The 8,659-nt window shown below is 36.3% G+C and overlaps 1 pseudogene; it reads left to right on the forward strand.

The window, feature by feature from the left end:
* Positions 1-6,529: 6,529 nt before the first annotated feature.
* LOC116089003 lies at positions 6,530-8,398 on the forward strand (annotated as a pseudogene).
* Positions 8,399-8,659: the final 261 nt, after the last annotated feature.

The following is an 8,659-nucleotide window of genomic DNA, read 5'->3' on the forward strand; positions in this document are numbered from 1 at the left end:
TCCTCTTTCTCCACAACCTCTCCAGCATCTGCTGTCACCTGAGTTTTTTATCCTAGCCATTCTGACAGAAAAGACCTCCATAAGACAACAACCAAATACAAGTCATATACACTTCTATTAAGAGTTACACAAAGACACCAAGCTAAGAGCCAAACATATATGCAGAGGAATTGGAGTAGGCCCTGTGCTTGATTCTTCAGTCTCTGTGAGCCCATATATGACCTGATTAACTGATTCAATGAGATATGTTCTCTTGATTTCTATCCCCTGTGACTCTTAGGATCCCTTCCCCTTCTGCACTCAGATCGCTTAGCTCCTAGGGGCAGAATCCAATGGAGAACTTCAATTTAGACCTTATTTCCACAGAAAGTAGTGTGTAGGATATTACACTTACTTTCATTTGCTGCTGGAGAATTCTTTCTTATGATGACCAGACAAACCACCAATCTATGAGTCTATCAGGATATTATTGGGAATCATTTTATTTATTTCCAAACCTCTTTTGTTCTACCCTAGGTCTCTGGGCTATTCAGTCCTTAGTTCCTAATCATCCATGAAGTGTCGAGCATCAGTTCCCTCTCTTGGCATGGGCCTAAAGTTAAAACAAACATTGGTTGAGCACACCCACAAGTTCTTCACAACCATTGGCCCAGGAATTGCAGGTAAGACAGACTGTAGTTTGAGGGGTTTGTGTACAAGTTTCTCTTTCTATAACCTGTAGAGAATCATCTCCTACAAAAGAGTCTAGAACTATAGGGAAGAAGGCTCCATGTAAGCATTAGCCAAGCCTCTTTATATTCAATGAGCTGTGTGGCTATTGTCCTCAGCCATGGGGCCTTGCTGTCAATTTTCTATGAGCAACCTTCTATTCTCATTGTTGTCTACCTGCTCTTAGTCTACCTATAAAATTTATTCTATTTCCCTTCTTTCGAGAGGACCACATATCCCCACTAGGGCACTCTTCTTCATCTAACATCTCTGAGTCTGTGGGTAATAGCTTATCATTTACTTCAAAGCAAATATCTACTTAAAAGTGAGTACATAACCACATTTATTTTTCTGATTCTCACTCAGGATCATCCTTCTTAGTTCCATAAATTTGCCTGTAAATTTCATGGTTTCATTTTTTTTAAACTGTTGAGAATACTCCATTTTGCAAATGTATCACATTTTTCTTTATTCATTCTTCAGTTGCAGGATATCTAGGTTATTTCCAGATTCTAGCTATCACAAATAAAGCTGCACTGAACATGGTGGAGGATGTACCTTTGTGGTAGGATGCAGCATCCTTTCAGTAAACACCCAGAGAGCTACAGCTTATTCTTGAGGTAGAACTATTTCCAATTTTCTTAGAAACTGTCATATTGTTTCTCATAGTTGCTGTATATACTTACATTCCCACCAGAAATGAAGGAGCATTCCCCCTTGCTCTACATCCTCACCAGAATATGCTGTCACTTATGTTATTGATCTTCACCATTCCAACAGTTGAAAGATGGAATCTCAAAATGGTTTTGATATTTAATTTCTTGAGTTATTTACATATTTTGGTTATTGGACCACTCTCAGATATTGAATTGCTAAAAGCCTTTTCTTCTTCTGTAGGCTGCATGTTTGTCCCACTGATGGTGTCATTTGCCTTACAGAAGATTTTTAGTCTTCTGAGGTCCTGTTTATTAATTGTTGACCTTAAGGTATGAGTTATCAGTGTTATGACCATAAAGTTGTCTCCTGTGCCAATGCATTCAAGATTGTGTCTCACTTTTTGTCCCTACCAGCTTCAGTCTGTCTGGTTTTATGATGTAATCATTATTCCATTTGAACTTGAATTTTGTGTGGAATTATAAATATAGATTTTTGTATTCATTTAAATGCAGATATCAAGTTTGACTAGCATCTTTTTTGAAGATGCTTTCATTTTTCAGTGTGCATTTCTAGTTTCTTCATTAAAAATAGGTGTCCATGGGTATATGAATTTATGTATGGGTTTTCAATTTGATTCAGCTGATTAATGTGTTTGTTTTTATTCCAATACCATTGGGATTTTAGCATTATAGCTCTGTAGTAAAACTTAAAATCTGGCATAGTGATAGCTCCAGTAGTGTTTTTTTTTAATTGTTCAGAATTGTTTTAGCTATCATGGGGTTGCATAATTTTCCAAATGAAATTGAAATTTGTCTTTTCAAGATCTGTAAGGAATTGTGTTGGAATTTTGATAATGATTTTGATGAATCTGAAATTGCTATTGATAAGATGGCCATTTTTACTATATTAATCCTACTGATTCATGAACATGGAATTCTTTCCATCTTGTCATACTATCCTATATTTCTTTCTTCAAAGAGTTAAAGTTCTTGTCATAAAAGTTTTTACTTGCTGAGTTAACATTGCTCCAAGGGTATTTTATATGATTTGTGGCTACTATGAAGGGTGTTATTTCTCTTATTTATTTCTCAATCCATTTGGCATTGGTATATAGGAAAGCCACTTATTTTTTTAAAACTTAATCTTTTATCCAGCTACTTTGCTGAAAGTGTTTATCAGGTGTAGGAGTACCATAGTGGCATTTTTTGAGTCATTTAAGTATAGTGTCATATCATGCTCAAATGACAATGCCATGGCATTTCCTTTGGAATTTGTACCATTTGATCTCCTGCAGTTGTCTTACAGTTCTAGCTAAAACTTCTAGTATTATATTGAATAGATATTGAGAGTATGGGTAACCATGTCTTTTCCTGATTTTAGTAGAATTGCACTTATCTTCTCTCCATTACATTTGATGTTGTCTATAGGCATGCTGCAAATTGACTTTGTTACATTTAGGTATGTCCCTTACATCCTAATTTTTCCAGTACTTTCATCATGAATAGGGGATGGATTCTTTTCAAAGGTTTCTTCAACATCTAATGAGAAGATTATGATCTTTCAGTTTATTTATAAGAACAGAAATTTTACAATTTCATAGAAACTGACAACTCTATACTGAAAGAAAATGGGTCAAGACAGAAGTAAAGAAATGAAACAAAAACTTTCTAGAATTCAATGTAAGTGGTTCATAGCATACCAAAACTTTTTTGACGCAATGAGAGCAGTTCTAAGGAGAAAGTTAATAGAACTAACTGCCTACATAAAAATTTGGAAAAATTTCATAAGAGAAAATTAACAGCATACTTGAAAGCTCTAGAACAAAAAGAAGTAAGCAACAGAAAGATGAATAGAATCCAAAAATAGTCAAAATGAAGGCTGAAATCAACAAAATAGAAACAAACAGAAAAACACAAAGAATCAACAAAGAGTTATTTGAGTGATAAATCAGCAAGATAAATAAGTCCTTATACAAACTAATTAAAAGTCTAAGAGCCAAAATCAACAAAATTAGAAATGACAAGGAAGGATATAACGACAGACATTGAGGAAGTCAAGAGAATAATAAGGACATATTTTTAAAACCATATAATACAAAAAATTGAAAAAATACCACTGAAATGGATATTTTTCTCAATAGGTAACACTTACCAAAGCTAAATCGAGATCTAATAAACAATTTCATTAGATCTATAACCATTATATTAATAGATATCATCAAAGGTCTCACAATTAAAAAAATAGCCAAGTCTAGGCTGTTTTTACATGGAATTCTACCAGACTTTCAAAGAAAAAATAATGTCAATACTCCTGAAATTATTCCACAAGATAAGAACAGATGGAACATTGTCCAATTTACTTTATGAGGCCACAGTTACACTAATACCCAAACCATATACTAAACAAGGAAAGATAATTTAAGACTAACTTTCATCAAAAACATTGATACATAAAATATTCAATGACATATTCTCAAACTGTATCCAAGAACACATCAAAACATCATCCTCTAAAGATAGGCTTCATCTGAAAGATGCAAGAATGAATCAAAATGCAAAAATAAATGTAATTTTAAAAGATATTTTCAATAAATTAATAAGAAAATAGAGTGTGTAGAGATTCAAAGTTGAAATACAGGGACGTAAGTATGGATATGGTAATACCTGGAGGAGGTACATGTGTATTACTAAAATGTACTGCTTAAAATTCTCTTAAGAATTAATAAAAAATCTCATGCTCTTTGTTCTGTCAGAGAATATTTATTAAAGCTGTTGATTGATGTAATAAAAATGAAAAATAAAAATCCATAAAGCATAGACTTATAAAGTGAATATCTATGTTAACCCAAGAACTATTGAGAATTATAAATGCATGGCCTTCAATTTTCTTTGTGCCATATAGAAGTTGTATAATTATCTATCTGTCCATTTCAATCTCAACCTCCATCTCTCTCTATATCTCCCACCTCTCTCTATCTCTATCGCTGTGCCTCTACATACATACATACATACATACATACATACATACACATATACACTATGCATGCACACACATGTGCATACACATATTCACATATTCACAAACACCACATACAACCACATACACACACACACACACACACACACACACTCACAGAAACAGTGTCTATGATACTTTTGAATAATCAGTAGAAAAAAATATCTGTTGTCTCATAAGGGCAAAGAATATTTTGCTCATGAGTAAGTGATTGTTGTCCATACTTAATCCTATCTCCAGTGCAGAGTCCATACTGCCTAGCTTATAACTTTTTTATGGAGCAGGTTCTGAAATGTAATCTAAGTAGATAGAGCTGAATTTTAATCTTGGACAACTTTCTACAATAAGGTGTTAGATAAGAAACTAAAAAAAAGAAAAACAAAAAAGAAAAAATACTCTTTTTTCCCTACTTTGTCTGCAGTTACAAATAAATGTAATATATTAGCTTTAGAGAAGTAAAAATGTACACTACCCACTCTACATAAAGAATTGCAGAGGAAAAGCACACCCATCTCAAGAATATTAACACAGAATTGTTCCTGTCTAAAGGAAATGCAGGAACAAAGAATGAAGCAGAGACTGAAGGAAAGGCCATACAGGGACTGTCCCACCTGGGGATCCATCTCATATACAGACACCAAACCCAGACACTATTGTGGATGCCAAGAAATGCTTGCTGAAAGGAGCCTCATATAGCTGTCTCCTGAGAGGCTCTCCCAGTGCCTGACAAATACACAAGTGGATGCTTTCAATCAACCATTGGACTGAGCACAGGGTCTGCAATGGAGTAGTTAGAGAAGGGACTGAAGGAGCTAAAGGGCTTTGTAACCCCATAGAAAGAACACCATGATCAACCAACCATAGCCCCTAGACCTCGCAGGGACTAAACCACAAACCAAGGAGTATACATGGAGAGACTCATGACTCCTGATGCATATGTAGTAGAGGATGGCATTGTCTTGCATCAATAAGAGGAGAAGCCCTTGTGCCTATGAAGGCTGGATTCTCCAGAGTAGGAGTATGCCAGGGTGGTAAGGTGGGAGTGGTTCAGTGGGAGGGGGAGCATCCTCATAGAGCCAGGACAAAGGCAGGTGGGAGAGAGGGGTTCCAGAGGGCAAACAGCAAAAGGGTAACATCTGAAATGTAAATACATAAAGTATCCAATAATAAAAAAAAGAAGCTGAAGTAAAATAAGTAATATTTTTCATAGCCACAAAATTAAACTATGTAAAAACAAATTTCTTTATGAAGGTGCTCAGTACTGTGGAATTTCCTCTTAGCACTGCTTTCATTGTGTCCCAAAAGTTTGGATATGCTATGCCTTCATTTTCACTAATTTCTAGAACGTTTTAATGTATTTCTTTATTTCTTTGCTGACCAAGTTATCATTGAGTAGATATTTATTCAGTTTCCATGAGTATATGGGCTTTTTGTTGTTTTTATTGTTATTGAAGGCCAATCTTAGTCTCTGGTGATCTGATAGAATGCATGGGATAATTTCAATCTTCTTGTATATGTTGAGGCTTGTTTTGTGTCCAGTTATATGTTTGATTTTGGAGAATGTACCATGAGGTGTTGAGAAGAAGGTATATTCTCTTCTTTTAGGATGAAATGTTTTGTAGATATCTGTTAAATCTATTTGATTCACCACTTCTCTTAGTTTCGCTTTGTCTCTGTTGATTTTCTCTTTCCATGATGAGGCCATTGCTGAGAGTGGGGTCTTGAATTCTCCCCCTGTCATTGTGTAAGGATCAATGTGTGTTTTGAGCTTTAGTAAAGTTTCTTTTACAAATGTGTGTGCCCTGGCATTTGGGGCATAGATGTTCAGAACTGAGAGTTCATCTTGGTGGATTTTTCCTTTGATGAATATGAAGTGTCCTTCCCCATCTCTTTGATAACTTCTGGTTGAAAATCTATTGTTTTGGATATTAGAATGACTACACTAGCATTTTGTTCTTCTCCTGGCTCCAATGGCAAGAGGAGGAGGAAACCAGGAACTGGGCAGCTTGGGAACAGGGGTATTGGGGGAGTGCCAAGGCTGCTACTGCCACCACTACCACCACCACTCCCTCCTGGAGCTTGAGAAGTGAGGAAGAAGGACAAGTGAGACTGGGGCATAAGCTGAGGGAGGGTTGGTGGACAGACAGCAATGGTGGATACCTGTAAACTTAACATCTACAGTATCATCCAATGGATGCAAGAAGTGAGAAGGTTCAAGCCAAGCAAGAATGGCCAGCTCCAGGAGAATGAAATTTGAAAACTGTCTGAAGTCTCTGAAGATCTTCCTTAGTCAGCCTATCCTTTTAGAAATTGAAGCACTACTCAAGATATGTGGTGACATCCACAGGAAGTAGTGTTTTGCTCCTTCTGTTTGAATATGATGGTTTCTGTCCAGAAAGCAACTGTTTGTTTCTTGGGGACTATGTAGACAGGGGCAAACAGTCACTAGAGACATTCTGCCCCCTGCTAGCCTACAAAATCAAGTATCTGGAGAACTTTTTTCTTCTCAGAGGGAATCATGAGTGTGACAGCATCAATAGAATCTATAAATTTTATAATAAATGTAAAAGAAGATACAATATTAAGCTGTGGAAAATGTTCCCAGACTATTTTGAGTGCTTACCAATAGCAGCCATCATGGATGAGAAGATATTCTGCTGTCATGGGGGTTTCTCACCAGATCTTCAATCTATGGAGCAGAGTCAGCAAATTATAAGACTCACTGATGTGCCAGATCAAGGTCTTCTTTGTGGTCTGACCCTGATAAAGATGTCTTAGGCTGGGGTGAGAGTGACAGAGGAGTGTCCTTCACATTTGGTACAGATGTAGTTCCAAAATTTCTCCATAAGCATGATTTGTATCTTATATGTAGAGCCCATCAGATGGTCAAAGAAGGGTATGAGATTTTTGCAAGGGCAGTTAGTCACTCAGTTTTCTATACCCAACTGCTGTGACAAGTTTGACAATACAGGCACCATGATGAGTGTGGATGAAACCCTCATGTGTTCCTTTCAGATTTTAAAGCTGCAGAGAAAAAGAAGCCCAATATTATGGGATGTCACACCACCATGGGACACGGTCACAAAGCAAGTAAAGAAATAGATGTCACTTGACATTATCTGGGACTTGTAACATAGTGTACATAACCTTCCTTTGAAACTATAATGTGTGCTTGTCAGCTTACCCAGGTAGACCTGTCAGACCCTTCTCCATTTTTATTACTGCTAGCACTTGCTGGTTATAACAGCAAGTAAAAGGCACTTAAATCTCCAGAAAGCTTTTGTTGTTTTTGTTTGTTTGCTTGTTTGTTTGTTTTTAAGCCCTATTCCCTTTGGGGACTACTCGGATGATGGTGTTAGGTTGTACACTCTGGCAATTTATCCTGTCTGAGGGGAAAGTGTACAATTAATTTTTTTTAAAAAAAATTAGTATAAATCATGAGTAATGTAAATGCTTGTTTTTTACAGGATACAAAGAGAGTCCTGAGGTTCATGGATCTTTTCATGTAATTGTCATAAAGACATTCTGTTGATACAACATACTGTGAACATTTTTTTTCAAGCTTTTTTGAAAGGGACTGCTTTCCTTCATTGTCTTGTCATGTGCAAACTAATGTCTGCAGCTGTTGGTAGCAGGAGTGATCTGCTACCCTCACTGCCCAGACTATTTGAAGCACACTCTCCCCCACACTGTACACTTAATTATGGTTAAAGCCATTCATTTAATATCTATGATTCATTCCTAAAGCCAAAGTTTCTCTTGGACTGTATTGGCATGCCCTGGACATGAGATGTCCAGGACTTCTAGGCTGTGTGCACAGGCATGGGGACTCAGAAGCAGGTTATTTTAACTACAGTGATTTAGTTCTCGGTAAGTTATTAATGATGGAAGTTAATGACACTTTATACAATTCCCACATAGTCTATTCATTGAAGAATCATTTTACAGTTGGATCAGACCTGAACCATCCATTCAGAAAGCTTCAAATTATAGGGACAACACTGTCCTATACAAGTGACCAATAATGCTTTCTTCAGCTACATTCTTTATTCTGCGGTGACACTGAGGCTGATTAATCAAAAGGAAATAACTTGCTGTCCACCAGTTTATACTGAACTCACAATATCTATGACTTTTTAAAACTATAACCTGTTATAATGAATCTGTTTCCACAGATGCCTGTGTAAATGCCATGTGCTGAGAATGATTTTAGACTTATTAAATGTGAGCTCGTTAACAACAAAAAGAATGGCTACTCCAGCTTGGACCATTTGCTTGG

This window comes from Mastomys coucha, unplaced genomic scaffold, assembly GCF_008632895.1.
Source record: "Mastomys coucha isolate ucsf_1 unplaced genomic scaffold, UCSF_Mcou_1 pScaffold14, whole genome shotgun sequence".
Classification (NCBI taxonomy): domain Eukaryota; kingdom Metazoa; phylum Chordata; class Mammalia; order Rodentia; family Muridae; genus Mastomys; species Mastomys coucha.